Source organism: Pelophylax lessonae, assembly GCF_965119305.1.
Source record: "Pelophylax lessonae genome assembly, chromosome: 12".
In the NCBI taxonomy this organism is placed as follows: domain Eukaryota; kingdom Metazoa; phylum Chordata; class Amphibia; order Anura; family Ranidae; genus Pelophylax; species Pelophylax lessonae.
The window spans coordinates 77,134,523-77,156,454 of NC_138779.1; positions in this window are offsets into that span (position 1 = coordinate 77,134,523).

Consider the following 21,932-nt stretch of genomic DNA (forward strand, 5'->3'; position numbering starts at 1 on the left):
TGGAGTAACTTGACTGGCCTGCACAGAGTCCTGACCTTAACCCGATAAAACACCTTTGGGATGAATTAGAGCATGGCTCTTCTCTCCAACATTAGTGCGTGAACTCACAAATAAGCATCTAAGAAGAATGGTCAAACATTTCTATAGAAACTCCTAAACCTTGTGGACAGCCTTCCCAGAAGAGTTGAAGCTGTTATAGCTGCAAAGGCTGGGCCAACTCAGTATTGAATGGGATGCAATTAAAGTTCATGTGCATGACAAGGCAGGCATCCCAATACGTTTGGGAATGTAGGGGTTTATTTACTAAAGTAAAATGAGCCACAATTCTGCAGAGAAATCAGTCAGCTTCTAACCGCAGCTTGTTTAATTTGACTTCTGCAATAGACCTGGAAGCTAAATTGGCTTCTCTGCAGAATTGTGAATAATTTTGCCCTCTTTAACATTCGTAAATAAACCCCATAGTGTATGTGGGTTGTCTAAAATGTATCCAACGATGTTCCATTAGGTTTGCTCTTCTTTAGTGCGGGTTCACGTTTGTGCGATCACAGAGATCGCAAGTAATTCGGAGCGCACTGCTCCTAAAATTACATGCCATCTCTGTGTGGTGCAAATTCAGGGTGTTAACTTGTAATTGACACCCCCAGGGTATCGCATATGGCAGTGTGAACTGCCAGGGGTGCAGATGCGATGCGGAAACACGCTGTATATCCGCAGCGTTCCCGCATCGCAAGAATGTGACCCGGCACTTAGGGTTGGTCAATACTTCCTGCATGGTACGTCAGACAGAAATGTCTGTTCTGGACAGCAGTGCCTTTTGTTTGTAAAGTACAGAACACCGTCTACCTGTTTTTTTTTTTTTTTTTTTGCACATTGTGACATTTCATTAATTTCTATGTATCACAGCTTGATTGCATGGCACAGAAACACCGAGAGAAAGGAAGCTGCACCGCAGCATAGCTCACCAAATTGTTTTTGTGTGCCCTTGCAGAGACTTGTGGTTGTACTAGATCTGAAAACCGCAGATTTTAGTACAAGTGTGAAGAAACCCTTAAAGTGTTACTAAACCCAGGACCCTGCATTCACAAAAATCTAGGTTCCCACAGTACACAGACCATGGAAATGACAATTATTTTAGTAAACATACTGCTAAATATCTTTTGTCATCAGCAGTATAGATCAGTCTTGTGACTTCTATTAGTGTCCTGCAGAGCACAGTTAAAGCTTGTAGAAGGAGTTTCCATTCTGATTGTCCTATGAGACTGTAGGACCACTGACCCTCTGAGAGTGCTGATTGGCCCTGTGCCCATTACATGCACTCTCACAAGAAGCAAAAAAAATAAAAAATAGAGATATACATCAAACTGAGCATGTGCAGAGTGCCCCAATGCTCGTTACTGTCAGGAGATGGATTGGGGACAGTAAAAGGGGAGGATCAGAGAAGACAGGGTCACAAAGGGTTTTTACACAATGTGCAGGATTGACCCCTTAGGTTCCACAGGGAGTATAACAAGCATGCTTTACTGTAGGGCTGCAACTAACGATTATTTTGTCTGTCGACTAATCCAGCGATTATTTTTCCGATTAGTCGACTAATCTAACGATTATTTTTTTTTTATTTTATTTTTTTTGCTTAATTGAGTTTTTTTTTGATTAGCTAATTAATCCTGTAATTAATACAGACCCTTCAGTAAGCCCTCCTCCCAGTACAGTCCCCTCAGTAAGCCCCCCTCCCAGTACAGTCCCCTCAGTAAGCCCCCCTCCAGCACAGACCCCTCAGTAAGCCCCCCTCCCAGTACAGAACCCTCAGTAAGCCCCCTCCCAGCACAGACCCCTCAGTAAGCTCCCTCCCAGCACAGACCATTCAGTAAGCCCCCTCCCAGTACAGACCCCTCAGTAAGCCCCCCACCTAGTACAGACCCCTCAGTAAGCCCCCCCGCCTAGTACAGACCCCTCAGTAAGCCCCCCCCGCCTAGTACAGACCCCTCAGTAAGCCCCCGTCCAGCACAGACCCCCTCAGTAAGCCCCCGTCCAGCACAGACCCCCTCAGTAAGCCCCCTTCCAGCACAGACCCCTCAGTAAGCCCCCTTCCAGCACAGACCCCTCAGTAAGCCCCCTTCCAGCACAGACCCCTCAGTAAGCCCCCTTCCAGCACAGACCCCTCAGTAAGCCCTCCCACCTAGTACAGACCCCTCAGTAAGCCCTTCCACCTAGTAAGCCCCCCCCCCCCCTCCCAGTGCAGACCCCTCAGGCTCACCTGCAATCACATGCTGCTGCTGGAATGGTGCGTGACATCTCGTCTGTGTGGGACAGTGGGAGGGATCAGCCTGCAGCTGCCCTAATCAATGCAGCGGCCGGGCCGGCAATGCTTAAAGTGGCGCTGTGGGCCGGCCGTATCTTGGTATCCCGGAAGGGCAGTCCGGCCAGGGGGCGTGTGACGTCACGTGTGACGCATCGGCGCCTTTCACGCACGTCGACATATTTCTGTAGTCTACGTAATCTATTACGTCGACGCATCGTTGCAGCACTACTTTACTGCATACCTCCTCTTCTAGGGTCCTTCTTCTGTGCTCCTAGCCCCTCCCTCCCATTGAGTGCCCCCACGGCAAGCAGTTTGCTATGGGGGCACCCGAGCCGAGGTGCAGCCTCATGTGTTCATTCAGAGACAGCTGTTTGGCCCCGCCCCCTCTCTCCTCATTGGCTAACTGACTTTTATTGACAGCTACAGGAGCCAATGGCGCAGTGTCTGTGTCTCAGTCAATCAGGAGAGAGAGTCCCGGACAGCCGAGGGACACGTGGACATCGCATTAGAGAGAAGGGGTTCAGTTACACATTAAAATCGGAACTAAACTAAAAAAGTGATTTGCCACATTATAAGGAACATCTGGAGATGTTAATTGTAAAGCAGTATCCTCCAAAGACACCTTTTACCTTGATATCCTAAAAAAATAGACGTGCATTTCCTAGTGTGTGAGGGTGCCAAGGTACTCCTATACCAATAGACAATACATCTATAGTGTGAAAACGAAGGCACGGCTGCCTCGGACTTCTATTCTCATCTGCAGTGCTGCTCACTGTTCTCTTTGCTGAAGACAGCAACATAAGGAAGCAAAACTCTTCCTCTACCAACATGGCCCCCAGCATGTATGAGTTCCTGTGCACACAGACACAGTGCAGCTTAAGTCATTGAGAAAACAAAAGCAATGCCACTAAAGAGTGTCTTTGTTCTCTGTCTGCCTTTTTTTCCTTTTGGGCACAGCTTCCCAAGTGGAGTTCCTCTTTCACATAATAAACTGTCAGCTTGGCTGGAGAAGTTAACTGACTGGGTAGAGCTGAAGCTGCTGATTAGCCTGAGCACTGGAACAGAAAGCCCTGTGCATAAATTTCATTCACAGAAAACACATTTTCCCAGTTTAGTTTACTAATGCATCACTTCAATGTGTAAAATAGATTTGACGTAAAGCAAATGAATTCTACAGATATGTTTAACAGCTGAGTGAGTCCTTTTTTAACGGGAAGGGCAGCCTGTTTCGTCAGTGAGCCCCTACACTAAACTTCTCTGACATGATTTCATGGATCAAAGTTTAAATATATTTCAGACAAATCAGCATAGCTGTAAAGATTTGTTAGACTAACATGCTTTTGGATCGCACGCACCGTATGTTTTGCATGCCGCCTTTACTCCTGGATAATACACACCACTCCCATCTGGGCCACTGCAGCATGCATAGGGTTAATCCAAAATATGTGCACAGACAAAAAGGCTGCATTGTACTGCCTAATTCCTGCACATGGCACATGTACAAGATCTCTGTATTAACTAGCCAGCTTTATATTCCTTCATTGGATGGGGGGTCCTGTGGCAAGGCACTTTTCTAAACCCAGAAGGAATGCTGGCTGGCAGGCAGAATGACAGCAGTGCCAATCATGTCTAAGGCAAAAATAAAACTACAAGAGCTTAAACACCAAGAGTTAATTGCTTAGAGAGCATTTCAAGAAGGTGATCTAATTTCACGTATGAGTTCCTGTGCATTTTTTTTTTTAACCCACAGCTGCAAAATAGTCTATCGGTAAATTGCACAGTTCTATGAATCCAGAAATCTTTGGATGTACACTGCACAGGTAACCGTTTTGAAGTGCCAGAGATGGCAATTTTCAGACATGTCCCTCACTCCTACATAATGGTAAAAACAGATTGATTGGGAACAGCTGTAGATATCCCATGCACTAAGCGTACAGTGGGTACGGAAAGTATTCAGACCCCCTTCAATTTTTCACTCTTTGTTATATTGCAGCCATTTGCTAAAATCATTTAGGTTCATTCTTCTTCCTCATGAATGTACACATAGCACCCCATACTGACAGAAAAACACAGAATTGTTGACATTGTTGCAGATTTATTAAAAAAGAAAAACTGAAATATCACATGGTCCTAAGTATTCAGACCCTTTGCTGTGACACTCATATATTTAACTCAGATGCTTTCCATTTGTTCTGATCATCCTTGAGATGGTTTCTACACCTTCATTTGAGTCCAGCTGTGTTTGATTATACTGATTGGACTTGATTAGGAAAGCCACACACACCTGTCTATATAAGACCTTCCAGATCACAATGCATGTCAGAGCAAATGAGAATGTCCCATGCATTCCTATGGGGCATCGGATGGCAGCGGAGACATGTTCGCTGACATCCAATCCGTCAAATCTGGATGGATGGAAACCCTATTTTCCATCCGTCCAGCGGATCGGATGGGATCGGATGAGAACGGACAGATGGTCCGTTCCCATCCGATTTCCCCCATAGAGATGCATGGGGAACTGACAGCTGTGTCTCCGCACACAGCGCGGAGACACAGCTGTCATCCTGAAAAACGGAATCCGTCCGGACGGACGGATAGTGTTAAAGGAGCCTTAGAATTTAGGGGCCCAGACTTTGGCCATTGGGAATGCAAAATGTCCCATCACCAGTGGGAGTAAATTCCCCATCACTGGTGTCAGTAGGAATTGTGCCCCATCATTGGGGTCTTTGGGCCCCATTGTTGGTGTCATTGGGAGGAACTGTGCCCCATCGTTGGGGTTATTGGAAGGAATTGTGCACTTCTTTAGTGTCAGAATATAACGGCACCTCAGGGGCCGGATAAAAGCAAGTAAAGGGCAGGATCTGGCTCCAGGGCAGCAGTTTGGAGACCACTGGTGTAGATAGATGCTGCAATAGGCTTTTGAGAAATTCTCTGTAAAACTCCTAAATCCTCTTTTTACCTTCATCCTTGTTGCATATCCACACTGCTGATCTCTTGCAGTCTCTTTGTACCACCTTTCAGCATACACTCAAGGGACGGCTGCATGACATTTGTCAGATGAGTAACCCGATGGGGACACTGGAACATGTCTATACAATGTGCAATGACAAAGGCTGCTTGTAGTCTAAATTGGGAAAGGGTGTGAAGATTACAAAAAAAAGAAAAAAAAAAAAAAAACAATTGTGGGTCAGGAACAGAGTTGTGTAGTTACTTCCTACTAAAAAAGGTAAAAATTATTTTCATGGCAGGATCCCAAGGTATTTTAACCACTTGCCGACTGCCCGCCACAGTTTTACTGCGGCAGGCTGGCTGGGCTGCGTGAATCGACGTAGGGGGTACGTCGGTTCGCAGAAGAAGTGCTGGTGGGCCGCCAACAGTGCTCTCCCGCCACCACCAGGCAACATGGATGCCGATTCACAGGACCAGCGGCTGCGATTGCCATTGGGCACCCGCAATTGCTCCCCGCTGAGAGAGGAGGACGGTCGGCTGTTGTAAACAGAGCTGACCGTTGTTCTCTCTGAAATTATTAGAGTGTCTGTGATCCTTCTATATAGGAAAACAGGTCTCTATGATCATTTCACAAGTCCCTCCCCCCAAAAGTTAGAAAACACTTCCCTAGGCTCACAATTACCCCTTCGAGTTAACCCCTACATGCCAGCGTCATTACTACATTAACAGTGCATACTTTTAGCACTGATTACTGTAGTAATGTCACTGGTCCCCCCAAGTGTCAAAAATGTCAGTTATGGGTCCGATCTGTCCTCTGCAATGTTGCAGTCCCCCTAAACATCGCAGATTGCCGCCATTACTAGTAAAAAAAAAGAAAAAATAACTAAAAAATAACAAATCTTTCCCCTAGTTTGTAGACACGATAATTTTTGCGCAAACCAATCAAAATACGCTTATTGCGATTTTTTACCAAAAATATGTAGCAGAATACAAATCGCCTAAATGGATGAAAAATTTTGATTTTTTACATTTGGGGGGGGGGGGGGGCAATGTTATATGGAGGAATGTGAAAACTATTGTTTTTTTTCACAATTGTCGCTTTTTTTTTTTTTTTTTTTTTTTTTTTACAGCGTAAAAATTTAAATCGCAGAGGTGATCAAATACCACCAAAATAAATCTCTACTTGTGGGAGAAAAAGGACATCAATTTTATTTTGGTACAGTGTCGCATGACCGCGCAATTTTACGTTCAAGTAATGCAGTGCCGAATCGCAAAAAGATGGCCTGGTCATTAAGGAGGCAAATCCTTCCAGTCCAGAACTGGTTAATGAAGCCACAAATTTAAAAAAATATGAAAATTAAAATGTTATACCAGCTCATACACTGAGATTTTAGAGAAAGGGTTTAAATATACTTTAAAAAAAATGGAAAATGAACCTCTGAACCTTGTTTAATAGCAACAACTTCCTGATCCATTGCTGCAGGAACTTATGAAACCCATTAATGCAGTATACCAATTACTGGTTATGAATACTAAAACACAGAAGTGTCCTAAGAACTTTCACAAAGTAAGGCACTTACTCTAATGGGTTACTAAGGGTCTGAATTGCACTGGGGGGATCACTGAAGACTGACCTCAGCTTCAAACTAATTGCAGGCACCTTCTAGAGAGGCTTTGCAACAACAGAGAGGTGGCCTGTGCCATCACTTACCTCCCTATCAAAATGTTTTTCACCCAGAGGAAGGCAAAGGCTGGCGGGTCATAGAAATAATGTCTTTGGCTGCTGTTGACAACAACCTATATTAATTCTATGCAGACCTAATACTAATAATTACGTAATTTGTATTATCTGTTTTTGACATACACTGTTCTGATCAAACTGGGCAATTGTACAAGCATATATTCAGAAGAATTAAAAAAAAAAATCTAAAAAACTTGCCTGGCTTTTTAAGTCGATTCATTCTGCCATCAGAAACCACAGACTAGCTGTTAGGAGCTAATGTAACACTGGCCCGTTACAAACATCAAACTATGAACCAATATACATTAAACAGAAGGTGAGAAAAGCTCTTCTAGACTTGTTCAGTTCAAGCTTATTCATGTGACAGGAACGGCTGCCACAAAAGGGAAGTCGTTTTATATGATCCACCATTCACAACCTTATTCACACCTGAGCTTTTTTCATGCAATTCCCAAAACATGACAACATTTAAAATAAAGTATCCCATTTTTCTCAATGGGCCTATGCACAATTAAGCATTGTATCGCTTGTCGTCTGAAGCTCAAAATACATGAGCTTCTATGGGGCAGAATTAGAACACCTCGTAATTGCTTGGCTACACTTGGACTCAAGTGTGAATGGAGCCTAGGCAATGCAGCCACTAGAAGGTGTGCGCTCTGACGAGAGGTGAGCTACGTCCGGAAGCCACAGCTCACCATTCAGCAGATAAAAGGGCTTTGATGCAATATTCACCTCAATGAATGACTAGAGCCATAATTAGGCTGCCTATAAAGTAGACCTGTCTTTGGGCCAAACAAGGCAAAGCAACAGATTCAAATATAAAAAGCTTAGATACCAGCGCTATGGAGTCTCAGTACCTTAATTGAACCAGGATAGTGGTTATTGTGGTGTAAGCTGCCCCCAACCTACCTCTGAGGTAGTGTGTTGGAAAAAAGTTGCAAGAAAGTTGGGACCGGCGCTACCACTTTAAATCAAAACTTGTGTATTTGTGCAGTCTCAAAAACCTGCACGAATCATACGTATTGTGAAAGTGCATTTGGTGCATACAGTGCGTTTAAAATTGCAAAAGTGCTGCGTGCTAGTAAAAAACTTCAATAAATCATCATGGGCTGTGCTCAGTGTACCATATATCACATATACATAGGCATATATAAAGTGCTGAGTGCTGTTAATACCATTAACCACGTGAGTGATTCTGTGTTTGTGACAGTATATGGCGCCAGTGGATCTCCACCTGATACGCCGCTGCTTACCGCACTTGTAAAGTGGATCACTCAGTCTTCCTCGGTCACTGAAATAAAAGATAAGCCTCCATTGCGTAGTATATGTTGATAATGTTAAAGTAGCATAGCATCCACTCACATTTAGGGAGTTCACTATCAGCTTAAGGTGTTCGCCGAGCCGCTTCCGCGTTCCACCGGCTCAAACCACCGTTCCCGGAAGTGACGTGCTGATGTACTACAACCACGCCCTACGCGTTTCGTCATTCAACGTCATCTGGCTTTCACAATACGTATGATTCGTGCAGGTTTTTGAGACTGCACAAATACACAAGTTTTAATTTAAAGTGGTAGCGCCGGTCCCAACTTTCTTGCAACTTTTTTCCAAAGCAACAGATTCACTTGATCTTACACCCCACTGCACATATTGGCCCTGCCTGCCTGCCTTTCCATGCCTTGTAAAATACAGGGAAGTTTTAGGTATGGGGGAGCATGTAAGTCAATCATCTTCCTCTCACAGTGCTGCAAATACTGCCTGAAAAACTCTGATCACAAGGCCTGGGTACTGTCACACAGTGGTGGTGGTGGGGAATCGGTGCTTAACCATGTGAAACCTCCAACCCAGACCAACTAAGCCCTCATAAAAGGGGCTTATTTCACCAGTGAGAAAGGCAAGTATTAGTAGCCGATTATCAAAAGAACCCGTTGTTTTTCCCTGAATGACCTGAAAGCATAAAGATCAATAGAGATAAAGGACCTTTTTCTTCATGTAGGAAAGGCCACCTACCTGCCAAGAAATGCAGCGTACCGAGCGGTGTCTGCTAGGTGCAGGTCGCCTTTCGTTTGGACAAACCTTAGAGGATAACATCTAGATTAAATCAGACTTCCACAAAATGTCAAACTTGCTGTGTTTGCAGAAGACATAAAATAAAGATAAACTGCTAGTTAAGAGTAGATCTGCCTGTCACAAGCCTGTAAAGCAAATCAGTTCCACAGTAACCTCCAGCATAAAATTCACCCTAGCACAGATACAAGTAGAAAATGTCATCTGCTTTTCTCTCTTCCATCTAAATGACCTTAAAAAACAGTAAGGATAAAACACAAGCTGCACATTACCTTGTATAAAAAGAGCAACTGTTAACATTTACAAAATGAGTGAAGCTTTTAATGGACAACTCCAGTCAAAACACACAACTGTATTTATAATGTATTTGCTGCTTATGATCTACCCGAACATTCTGTGCTATATGGCTGCAGGCAATATATTAAGCTGTCAGTGCGAAAATACAGCAAAAAGGTACAAAAATGATTACTACCACTAATGTTACAAACACTACTATAATAAAAACAACCAATCCATTCCCCCATCATAAAAAATATCAAGAAATATTAACCCTGCTACCTTCAAAACATCAGGACCAGGTTTTTAATCACATTTTTGGACAGTTTTTGCTTAAATATGTCAGGTTACAGAACAGGTACTTACACTGCTAGCTTGATTTTCAAGTTTTAGCCACAATGCAGCCAGCTTAGTAATCAAATACAGTCAACTCAGTATGGAGATAGATCCAAGGGAATTACACCAACTGAGCTGAAAGATGATTAAACGTAACAGTGTCAGGAGACAAGAATGGGGCTGCCATTAAAGTGGTATTAAACTGGCCTTTTTTCTTTTTTCAATTATATGGGCCCCCAGGTGGGTTATGACATACAGTAGCTAGTATGCACCACAAATTTGCACATTGAGCCACACTTACCTGTCAACTGAAGTCCTCTAGCACTGCACTTCCACTGTTCCCACTGGCCCTGGGTGCTTCTATCTTCACTCCGTCTTCCTTCCAGGATCCGTATCTTCAGCTGCTTAAATGGCCAAGGCGCGATGACATCATTCCCGCACATGTGCACTGAGTAGCATCACCACAACACAGATCAGAATTGAAGCTGGGCTGCACATTCATGGCTCAGTGTACATGACAGCTGCCACATGAAGAAGCATTTATAACAGAAGAGACAGAGAGGGTCTCTACCATTATAAAATCTCTATCGGTCAGCAACTTTTAAAAATGAAAGCGTTTATACCACTTTAAAGGCCTCATTATGAAAATGGTGGATGCCTAGTTGTGTCCAATTTCAGTGGGTTGTTTGTCACAGCCCTAGAACAAGCATGCAGTTCATGTTAAAACTGTCAGGACAACTTATTGATCGACTTGTGTACAACCAGCTACCATATAGATGGATCAAAATTCATCCGGTCCCTGCCAAATTTCGATCCATCAATGTCTGGCTTTAAATGAACCACAAAGCTATTCAATTTGAGTGCCACCCTAATGCATTTAACCAACACACTTGCACTGCAGCATACCACACAATTACTTTGCTTTGTAGTGTGCTGCAATGGACAAAGATCAGGTCCAGGGCTGTCCTAACACATAAATGCACAGTGTAACATGTATTTACTAAACAGAGCGGATAAAGCTGAAGTAGCCCTTATGGTTTTTGGTTAGCCAGTGGCAGCTGCAGGGGAACCGAGAAAGTGTCCGACAAAAGCTGTGAAAGCCAGAAGCTATGAAAAAAAGTCATTTTAAAAAGTATAACTCCAACCAGAGGAAAAGTCCAATCAAGAAGAAATGCTCTCTTACAATAATCCCTAGGAATGCAGTTCACAAATAAACAACATCCACGAGTGAACAATTGCAGCGGCAAATATATGCCAATCCTCTGATTATGGAGTGCCGCGCAGCGAGCCATAAACCTGCCTGTAAGACGAAGTACATCGATATTAGAATTTGATAATTGGTGATGCAAAGAGTCCCTAAGCAGCTCATTGAGCAGATGCATTTTAACGGCCACCATAGTAAGTACAGTGAAGGAAGTGTGTGGAAATCACTGAAAATAAACCTTTTTAAAGAGCTAAAATACAGGAAAGGAAGCCATTAAAAAAACTGAATAATGAGCACTGCACTCATTCTACATGAAAGCCCTACCTTAAATATCTACCTTTTACCCATTTACTACTATTCCCTGGATGTTTCTGGTGGCAGTTTACTGTTGGTGACAGTGGTGGATCATGTCCATGTTATGTGCATCAGCATGGCCTCTTGAGAACTTTCTTAAGCTCCGTACACGCAATCAGATTATCGGACAATCTTTCGTCCGTTTTTTGTTGCATGCTAGTCTCATGTGGAAAGTGAAGAGGTTACCTTCATACGAAAATTCCCGTATGACAGAATTCTACTTCAGAAGTGATGTCATGTGTTGAATTCTTTTGTACGTTCTTTCATTTCTGAGCATGCTTAGTCTTGCTCTTACGATTTTTTTTTCCGGAGGAATACTGTACTAATTAAATGAAAATTGGACGTTGTGTTGACATACAATAAAAATTTTATAGCCTGCACATCCAGTTTTTGTCGTCCGAAAATTCGTAATTGGCTCTTGAAAGCACTATACTAACAATCCTAAAATCGGCAGATTGTTCGTCGGATGAAATTTTACTTTTGATTTTCGTATCGTGTGTATGGGCCTTTAGTAAAGCATTTAAAGGGGTAACAAAGCAGGAGAACAATTAGAAGACAGGGTGTGGTCAATAGAAAAGTGCCTGAACAAGGACCTAGTGGCAGGATTACCAGGCATTTTAACAAAAAATTACCTTTTGAAGTTAGAATAACATGTTAAAGATTATGTGACATTTAGTGATCGGGTTTGCATCTACTTTCAGAACTCAAAAGGCCATTCGACTGTACTGTGGCAAGTTACTGAAAGTGCGTTACAGTGAGGCAGCCCATTCATTTTTGAATGAGCTTCAAATGCACCACAACACAGGTTTGAAAAGACCTGAACCATTTTTTTTCCAACAGGGCATACCACAACACACTGATGGTTCACATTCTGGTACTAGGAAATGCATTTGTGTTGTGGTCCCCTGGCAACGTGTGTTGGGATGCCATCCAAAATGCTCTGCAGTCAGTTTTACCATACGTCAAATTTCGATTTCATTTTAGTCATTTGGATGGTTTTAGATTTGGATTTTAGTTGACTAAAACGGGTGTTATTTTCGTCAACTAAATTAACACTAAATTACCACAACACACAGGAGAACTAGGCGTACCTTGTTTAGGGGTGATTCTGTATCACAGAACATTACGACAAGGGGACAGCAAAAACTCTCAGACTAACCTAATAGTGCCAAAGTCATATTACGTGCATATCACCACCCTTCTGCTGTACACCAATAGCTTCACAGTTTGGGGAAAAAAACAATAAATGAAATCAGACAAAACCATCTATCCTACCTCACATTAAAGTACAGTAAAATGATTAAAAAAAAAGAGCTCAGTCACATTCAGCCTACCATTTTGGAAGTGCAGCATAAAAAAAGAAAGTAGTAGTTCTTACATGCAACACATACAGGAGTTGAATAAGGGTCCGTTCACACGGTCCGCCTCTGTCGGCGGACTCCGTGCTGTTTAGCGGGGTATCGATCCACTGATCCTTCCTGAGCAGGCAGGTGACATCTCCCTCTCCGCTCTGTGTGCGGAAAGGGAGGTGTCAGAGCCCCGCTGCTCTCTATGGGGAATCGGAGAACGGACCGCCTGTCCGCTCTCATCCGATCCCATCCCCTGGAAGGATGGAAAATAGGGTTTCCAGCCGTCCGGATTTCACGGACAGGATCGGATGCGGATGGCAGCGGGTGTCAGCGGACATGTCACCGCTGACATCCGCTGCCCCATAAGGATGCATGGAGGATCCGATCAGATCCGCCTAAAAAACTGACAGGCGAATCTGATTGGATCGTTTGGGTGAAAGGACCCTTACTAAAACTGCAGAGTGCAAAATCTGGTGTAGCTGTGCACGATAATAGCCAATCAGCTTCTAACTTCAGCTTGTTCAATTAAGCTTTAACAAAAAAAAAAAAAAAACCCTGGAAGCTGACTGGTTTCTGTGCAGAACTGCACTAGATTTTGCACTCTCTAGTTTTAGTAAATCAACCCCACAGTTCCTATTGATAAACTTAGCCACAAAGTTGGACTCTTTCCTTACTTTAAGTAAAAGTTCCCTGTTGCTCTCAATTGAGAAAGATGTCTGCCAGAACATTTATCTCCAAAATGCAGAATCAGCAGCTAACACACTTCACTGTCACATCATAATCCAACACTGTCCTCCTTGAACATTTTGCTGAATTTTTAAGCAGTCGTCACTGAACTGTGTTGGAGCTGCATTAAAAGTCTGTCATTCATCACAGTATTTAGTCAGTCTTCCCAATGAAGCAGATTTAATGTTAGTTTTCCATCTCCACATTCTCAAACTTGCTTCACACTTTTCCATTGACGAACATCAGCTGTCACTGGATGAAATGCACCCTGTCGACTAGCATCAGGCTTGACAAAATTTGCTATAAAACAAACTATAGAGGAGAGAGCACTGTTATGTTTTCATAGATATTAGGTTGCTATTTTTTTTTTTTTTTCAAAGAAGATTTCTAACACCGGGCAAGAGGAAACTTTTCTGATCCACAGCTACTCTTGACCACTGGAAGAGGAATTCAAACAGAAAAGATTTGTTAGGTATCGCAATTGCAACAGTCCTTTAAATGCCACCAAATGGAGACTGTGTCCATCCAGCTAAATAGTCCCAGGATGGTGAAAGTTTACAATCTGCTGGCAATGAATGCCAAACAACCACAAAGGCACATAAAATTGCTTGTTTAGGTGCAGTTTGAGGTGGCAACAACACTGTTGCCATCAGTCGCCTCCATTTGTGGTAACCAAATAAATGGATATGACAGAGGTGGAAGGAAGTCTCTAAAGCATGGGTGTCCAACCTTTTGGCTTCTCTGGGCCGCATTGAGTGTAGAGAAATTTTCTCGGGCCGCATATAAAGTATTTACTATAGTTAAGGTATACAAGTAATAAAACGCTGCTTCGCCCTTCCTGTGCTAAAGCCCCCCCAGCACTAATTTAACACAACTAGTGGATGATCCCCTCCGAGGCAGCCTCTGTGGCGGTGCCCCCAACTCTACTTCCTTCCTCCCCAGCAGAAAAAAAAAAAAAAGTGTCAGGGGGCAGTGGGCCGCATTGCCTGCGGGTTCTGGGCCGCATGCGTCCCCCAGGCCGCAGGTTGGACATGCCTGCTCTAAAGCTTTCCAGCTAAATTGGTTTCAGCATTTGGGTATGTTGTTTTGTCAAACGTGAATCCCTATTGTCCAGAGAATCTGTACCACCTAGGTAGAGATGCTGCCAAAGCAGATCAGTAAGCTCCTTGAGAACATATTCCTTCCCAACATTGTTGTAAGTTTCAAAAACAGCCATATGGTACCCATCTTATTACAGAATTTTAAAACCTTTAGGATTGGTTTAGGCTCTGAATATTGAAGATCTTACTGTCATATTTCCAGTAATTTCTAGTGTTGTAGGTTTTGGAATATAGGGATTTGCCCATCCAAAGGATGGAATTTGCTTTATGATTCGTCATTGGGATTACCCCACTGGACGACTTTTATTCTTAAGAACCCAGAAAAATAATCTTCCAGATCTCTTAAGATTCTCATGATGACTGCCTTCCTACTCTAGACCAGGCATGTCCAAGCTGCGGCCCGGGGGCCGCATGCGGCCCAGAACCGCAGGCAATGCGGCCCACTGCCCCCTGACAATTATTTTTTATTTTTTTTGCTGGGGAGGAAGGAAGCTGGGTCAGGGGCACGGCCACAGTGGCTTCCAACTAACTGTAGGCAGAGGCAGCCTCGGAAGGGATCATCCTCTAGTTGTGTTAAATTAGTGCTGGGGGGGTGGCAGCGCGGGAAGGGCGCAGCGGCATTTTATTACTTATATACCTTAACTAAAGTATATATTTTATATGCGGCCCGAGAAAATTTCTCTACACTCAATGTGGCCCAGAGAAGCCAAAAGGTTGGACACCCATGCTCTAGACCAAAGTTTTGCATTCCCATCACAAAGACATTTAGCAGTTACCCCAGGGCTTGAAAAATCCCCAGGCGCCAGGTCGCCATTGCCACAAGAAGTTTCGTCCTCCCATTCTAGTTGTTGTCACTTCCGGGTCCAGGGTCACAGATTTCCCGGCCATCAAAACCCAGGAAAGAATGTAATGCAGTGCGATGAGTATTGCATTACATTCACTGGAGCATAGGGGAGACATGCAGGGTATTTTAGACCAGGGATCAACAAGTTACTGATCTGTGTTTGTCAGTGACCTGCACCAAGCACACAAATAAAGAGAACCTGTCACATCGCCCCATCAGCAGTGAACAGTCCTCATCAGTGCCCAGCAGTGTTACTATCCCCTCCCAGCGCACCTGTCACCCAACAGTCACCACATTAGTACCCAAAACGTGCACCTGTCACCACATCAGTGCCCATAAAGTGCACCAGTAGCCATCAGTGACCGTCACTGGTGCACTTGTCGCCCATTAGTGACCTTCACATGTCACCCATAAGTACCCATCACCAAAGTACCCGTCACACTGCCCATCACCAAAGTATCCATCACACAGCCACCATCAGCAACATGTCCAAAAAACGTTTACAGCAGTGAGGAGGCATTTCAGATTCTCAGAATGACTGATGAGAGCAGTCCGGAGTCTTAAAGTCAGATTCCAATTCCGTATCCAATTCAGGATCGGCGACTGAATCTGAAGATAAGGTTCCTCCTTAAAGGGCACGGTGCTCTGTAAACCAGGCAGCCGCCAGCAATAGACCCCAGGATGAAATGCCCAGTACCAGCACTGTAGTATCAACCCCAAATACTAGCACAAAAAAATTCAAATCCTTCAAGTACCAGCACTGGAGCGTCACATCCTCCAAGAGTCAGGGCCACTACATACCTCCCAGATGCTCTTGCCAACCCAACATGGCTGCCTTCCAACTTAGAAACAGCAAGCATTCCCCCTGTCACCGCACAGCCAGGTGTGCAGGTGAATACCAAAAATTTCTCTGATTCATTTTTTTTTTTTGGTTTTATTTTTACCCAACACTTTGCTTCAATTTATTGTTGTTCAGACAAACCTATATGCTCAGCAGTATATTGCAAACAATCCTCAATCATCCTATGCCCGTCTGTATGAGTGGAGAGATCTCACATTGCAAATTGCTCATGGGGCCTACAAAAAAATTAAATGGACATGCCTACTGCTGCACCAACCCCATCCACCAATTATTCTGCCGTAATGCCCAGGTCCCGATATGAGACAACTATGCGCTTCCTTCACTTCAGCGACAACACCCAGTGCCCTGCCCGAAGATCATCCAAACTGACAAATTATATGAAATTCGCCCGCTCAAATTTTTTTCCCCAAAGATTTGGAGAACTTTACTTCAATGACCAAATGCTTTCAAATGATTCCACCCTATTTGGCAACAAAGAGGTCCCGTTTCTGGTATAAGAAAGTTGCGCCTTATCTCATTCAATTGGCCATTTACAATGCATATATCATCTACACCAAATCCCCACTCAATTCAAAAAATTAATTGAAGAAATTGTCACGTCCCTCATCTATCAGCAAAGACCCCCCTAGAAAACCTTTGTCATGATGTGGTTAGCCAACTTCATGAGCGCTATTTACCGGACAACATTTCGCTATCTGAAGCAGGCTGAAGACACCACAAAAGAGGTCACGTATGCAGCAAAAGAGGAGCTCGAAGAGATACCAGCTACTATTGTCCCCAGTGTCCCTCCCAACCCAGGCTATGCATTGGAGAATTATCAAACAGCCCTAAAATATTAGCCCATATTTTTAACCATTTCCCCATTTTCATCATCTGTGCTGACTATTTTCCATGCTTCCTCAAATAACCATGCTACTGCTTTCTATGTGAACTGACTGACCCATTTTATCGACTATGCTTCTTCCTACCACTAGGACTGATCTGTTGCCCTGCTACTGTAGTACACAGGGGTCTCACATTTGTGAGGGGCTCCAGAAATATTTTTCCGAATGAAGAAAACGTATTTTTTGGTTTTCTCCGGATTAGGGTCTGGAGCCCGGAGGCTTCAAAAAGTTTTGGGTGGGAGAAACCTCTATCCTAAGTCTCTAACTTTTGGAAAAAACGACATGTTCAAAAAACTCATTATGCCTCAAGGAATATTTGTTTGGGTGTTTGCTTTCCATAATGGGGTCGTTTTAAGGGCATTTCCATTGTCCTGGTGCTCCGGGGCCTTAAAAATTATGATAGGTTGTCAGGAAATTATATGTGTAGTTTATGCTCCTAGAATGCCTGGAGGTGCTATTTGGATGTTGGGCCTCTGTATATGGCCAGGCTGTGAAAAAGTCTCACACATGTGGTATCACCATACTCAGGAGTAACAGAATGTGTTTTGGGGTGTAGTTGCAAGTATGCATATGCTGTGTGAAAGAAAAAAAACTTGGTAATATGACAATTCTGTGGGAGGAAAAAAAAAATCTAAATTTCGCAACAAATATAGGAAATAACTAAGACTTAAAAAAAAAAAATTGGCATTCATCTTACTAAATTCCTTGGAATGTCTACTTTCCAAAAAGGGTTATTTGTACCTTCTTGGCTCGTTAGTGTCTCAAGTACATCAGGTGTCATCAATTTTCAACGATTGGCAGACCAACTTTCACAAAGACCAAAAAAAAAATCCACTGATTTCGGTTATTTTTTTTAAAAAAAAAGATATGTAGCCATATCAATTTTGGACAAAATGTATGAATTACTAAATTTGCAAAATTGTGACAGAAAAAGAAAAATGCATTATTTTTCAAATTTTTGGTCTTTTTTATTTATAGCACAAAAAAAAAAAAAACCCAAAAGGTAAATAAATACCACCAAAAGAAAGCTATTTGTGTGAAAAAAAAGGACACAAATTTCATATGTGTACAGTGTTACACGACTGAGTAATTGTCATTCAAACTGCGAGAGCACTGAAAGCTGAAAATTGGCCTGAGAAGGAATGCGGGTGAAAGTGCCCAGTGGACAAGTGGTTAAAGGATAAGTTCACCTTTGGGAACATGTTACATGTTCCACCGGTAAGATTTGTTAGTTAAAAAATAAAAAATGGCTCCTAACTTTTTTTTAGCTGGCTCCTAGATTTAAAGCAAAGATTTGTCAAGCCCTGGGTTATCCCATTGTTCAGGTTTCATAAAATGGAGGTTTCTGAGGTCTGCAGGATACTAGATTTGTAAGCTTTTTCTCTAGTTATCTGGTATAGAAATAAAGCCAACCAGGGCTCTCCAGTCCTCTTTCAAATGAACAGTTTTTTTTAACCTGTTCCTAAGGAGAACACTTCCTGTATTGATGCCAAAAATGAGAAATAGGGTACACACGTGTGGAAGGCAGGATGGAGTAAACAGGCAACAAACTAGACAATATGTTGCATTCCCAAACAAAAGGCAGCTGCATCTGCAAGTAGCATCAGACATTAGTTTTATTGTCTATTCACACCACATGCGGTGGGATTGTGTTGGGTGGCTTTTCCAGCGCACACCCACCGTACGACAAGGCAAAATGTCTGGTATCCCCTTCTGCCCAGTTCACACCACTGCGTTGTGCTGGTGGTGCGTGAAAGGTCTGCGTTTGACTAGCAGGGCAGTGTGAGGCAATCCACTGCCTTGCATACTTTATGAGATGTCTGTGTGACATCCCAATAAAGTTTGTTATAAAAAAAAAAAAAAAAAGAAACCTCACCATCTCAAAAGCACACCACCACATTGTTGATCTCAGCCAGGCCATACCACACAATTGCAAAGCAGCTAATGTGATCAAGCCGTTAATGGGAAGTAAATGTACAATATGTACTGAGATAAACCAATTAAAGCGGAGTTCCGGCCTATTTTGCAACTAGTGATTCCTGGAGTGCTCGCTATGCTGATCAACAATTGGGCATTTTACTTTTCGGGGTCCCTTATTTTCAGTGCATTTTTGATTGTACTTCCTCCTCCTCCCCTCTCTGTGGCCGCAGCCACCGACATCACTTCCCCCTTTGCATTGCATCCTGGGAGCGGTTTGTCATCACTCCCAGGAGGCTGGAATCAGGAAGAACTCCCAGAACACTCCCTGGAATCAGGAAGAAGGACACAGCAGATTACATTGCGGCTTCAGATGCCCACATCCAAGATGGCCGCGCCCAGACAGCGTTTTTAAAAGTAAGATTTAGACTAAAATCAAATACTGTACACCTTGTAAGTATGAGAACAGCGGTTCTGTTAAGGGCGGTGGATTAGTATTATAGGGGCATTTTTAGTTAAAAAAGATATATGAGGCTGGAACTCTGCTTTAAGCTTAAATGAGGGCCTATCATTTTCAGTTAGGTCAGACCTCTACCACAGACCTGTAAAGGACATTATGCAGTGCAAACCTATTTGAAAGCAGAGCCAGCATATGTAAAAAGGGAGTAAAAGGAAAAGATGGTTGCTTTCATAAATATTAACTTCCTAGAATTAGTTTCCAAAACAAAGTTAAAACCCCATGAACAAAATAATGCCCTGCTCCCACCGGAGAATTTTTTAGATTGTAATATGCTCATCACTGAAGTCTCAAAATGCCCAACAAGCAAAATCCCATTCATTTCACTGTCCCCTGTTCACGTATGAATGTTTTGTCACCTGAAGTAAAACGCCTGAAGCTCAAAAAAGTACACACGCTTCTTTTTTGGCAGATTACAAGGATATGTGTTAGATGTCAATGCCTGACTCCAAACACCTGAAAAAACGCCTGAAAAATGCCCAAACGCCTGATGATACCTTCAGGTGTGAATGAATAAAATGTGTCTTACCAATCCTTTAATGTGGTGACAGTATTAGTTTTTTTTTTCTAAAGCTAAAAAAAAAATATCTGTTGATATCTGGCTGGAAATAGTGTTTTTGTTGCTACATATAATAAATAATGTTATCCACCTTCCAAGTTATCTTCTGTGATCTGATATTTTCCTTCCCCCCTCTCCTCCCCCATTTAACGGAAATGGAGAAGATGACAAATCAGAGAAGTAGCGTAGACGGACGACACTTTCTCCCCATAGATACAGTGCAGCAAGTGAACATTGTCACCCTAGAACAGAGAGAGTGAAAAACAAAGAAAAAAAAATGCAGACACCAAAGCTAACGCCTGGTACACACAGGGTTTTTTTGTATTGTTTACCCAGCGGGTTTTATTGTTAAATCCCCCCCCCCCCCCCCCCCCACCAGAACACAGTATTCAGTGCCCACAGCCATTGGCTGAAAGTCCTGATTGAATGCTAGTTTTCCAGCATGTCCATTGGATAAAAGACAGTACATAGACTGGCTGCTGTCGAATATCAGCCGGTTTCTGTTTAGCCCGGTCCATGTCTACCAGCCATAAGGACTGGTAAGCTGCAAGTAATGAAATATTTGTTTTCAAGTTTTTAGATACATTTTAGCTACTTCAGAATTAAATGTTCTTTATTTTATTGCATAATATTATATAAGTTTCCATTGTGGCGAGAAATCTACTTTAACATTGTACATCACCAATATGCCCCTCAAACTGTCCTTTGAATTTAAAGGAACAGGTCCAACATCAAGTAATGAATTTTTAAAAGGGTCACGAGAATGATATGCACAAACACTAAATTGGACAAAATTGCTAGGAGCATTTTTAGCAAAGCATAAAATTAGGCAGCGCTGTGTAGGAGCTGTTTATGTATGCTGCCTGTCTACAACCCAATGAACTGTCTGCTATAAGCTGCTGGAGACAAGATGAGAAGTCCAAATATTATTTGCAGTACAAACAGAGCTGTTAAACAAGCATCCACTTTCACTTGTGCAAAGAGAGCTGGTCACAACCTGTGAAAAAGGCTGGTTTGCAGCAGACTTAAGGCATCTCAACTAACATGATCAGTATGGAGGATCTCATTACGCCGGCAGTTTCACCCTTCACAGAGTCCACAGCAATCTGAGGCTAGGAGATACTTAATTTGAATTCATGTATTAAAAACCATCAGTGTTGATTTAAAGCATAGCTGTCAACTGATTGCCTGCAGGCCGGATGCGGCCCCCATGTGGATTTAATCCAATGCCCGACACAGTCAACGAGTCAAACCAAGCAGGAGAGGAAATCAATGGGAAATATGTGCAATACAGAGATGGAAAGGCAAGGAAGCATAAGATCATGAAGGTGTACCAATGATGAAAGGCAAACAAAAGGTAATATGCCTTCTTTTACACCAACATGCAAAGAGACTACATACTGATGCCGATGAAACCAGTTAAATAGGAAGTCAAAGCTATTTTTTTTTATTCGTCTCTCTACCCCTAGTCAATGTGCCTTGCCTTTCACATTATTACAATCTGTTTAAAATGTGCTGGATGCAAATGATCCATTGCAGTGTGTTTAAAGCGGTTATAAACCACTGCAGCAAAAAAATAAAAATAAATACATTCCCCTGTAAGACAAATGCATAATGTTCTAGTGTGCATCACATACTAGCACATTATGAAATACTTACATGTGAATGAAGCCCTCTAGCGGCGAATTGTCACCACTGACAGGGCTTTCATTTTCGCCCGGTCTACCTTTCCGGGTTCGTGGATTCCGGCTGTGCGAGTGGCTGGAGCCGCTATGAGGTCATGTGCGTGGAAGCCCTTGGTTTCAGCTCGGTGCTCTGAAGGTCCGGCATACTATGCCTTATTATAAGCTTACCTGTAGGTAAAATCACAAAGTGGACTTTACTACCATTTTAACAGGCAGCGTTCTGCCCTGATAGGCCCCTTTCACATGGGCGATCTGATCTGATCCGC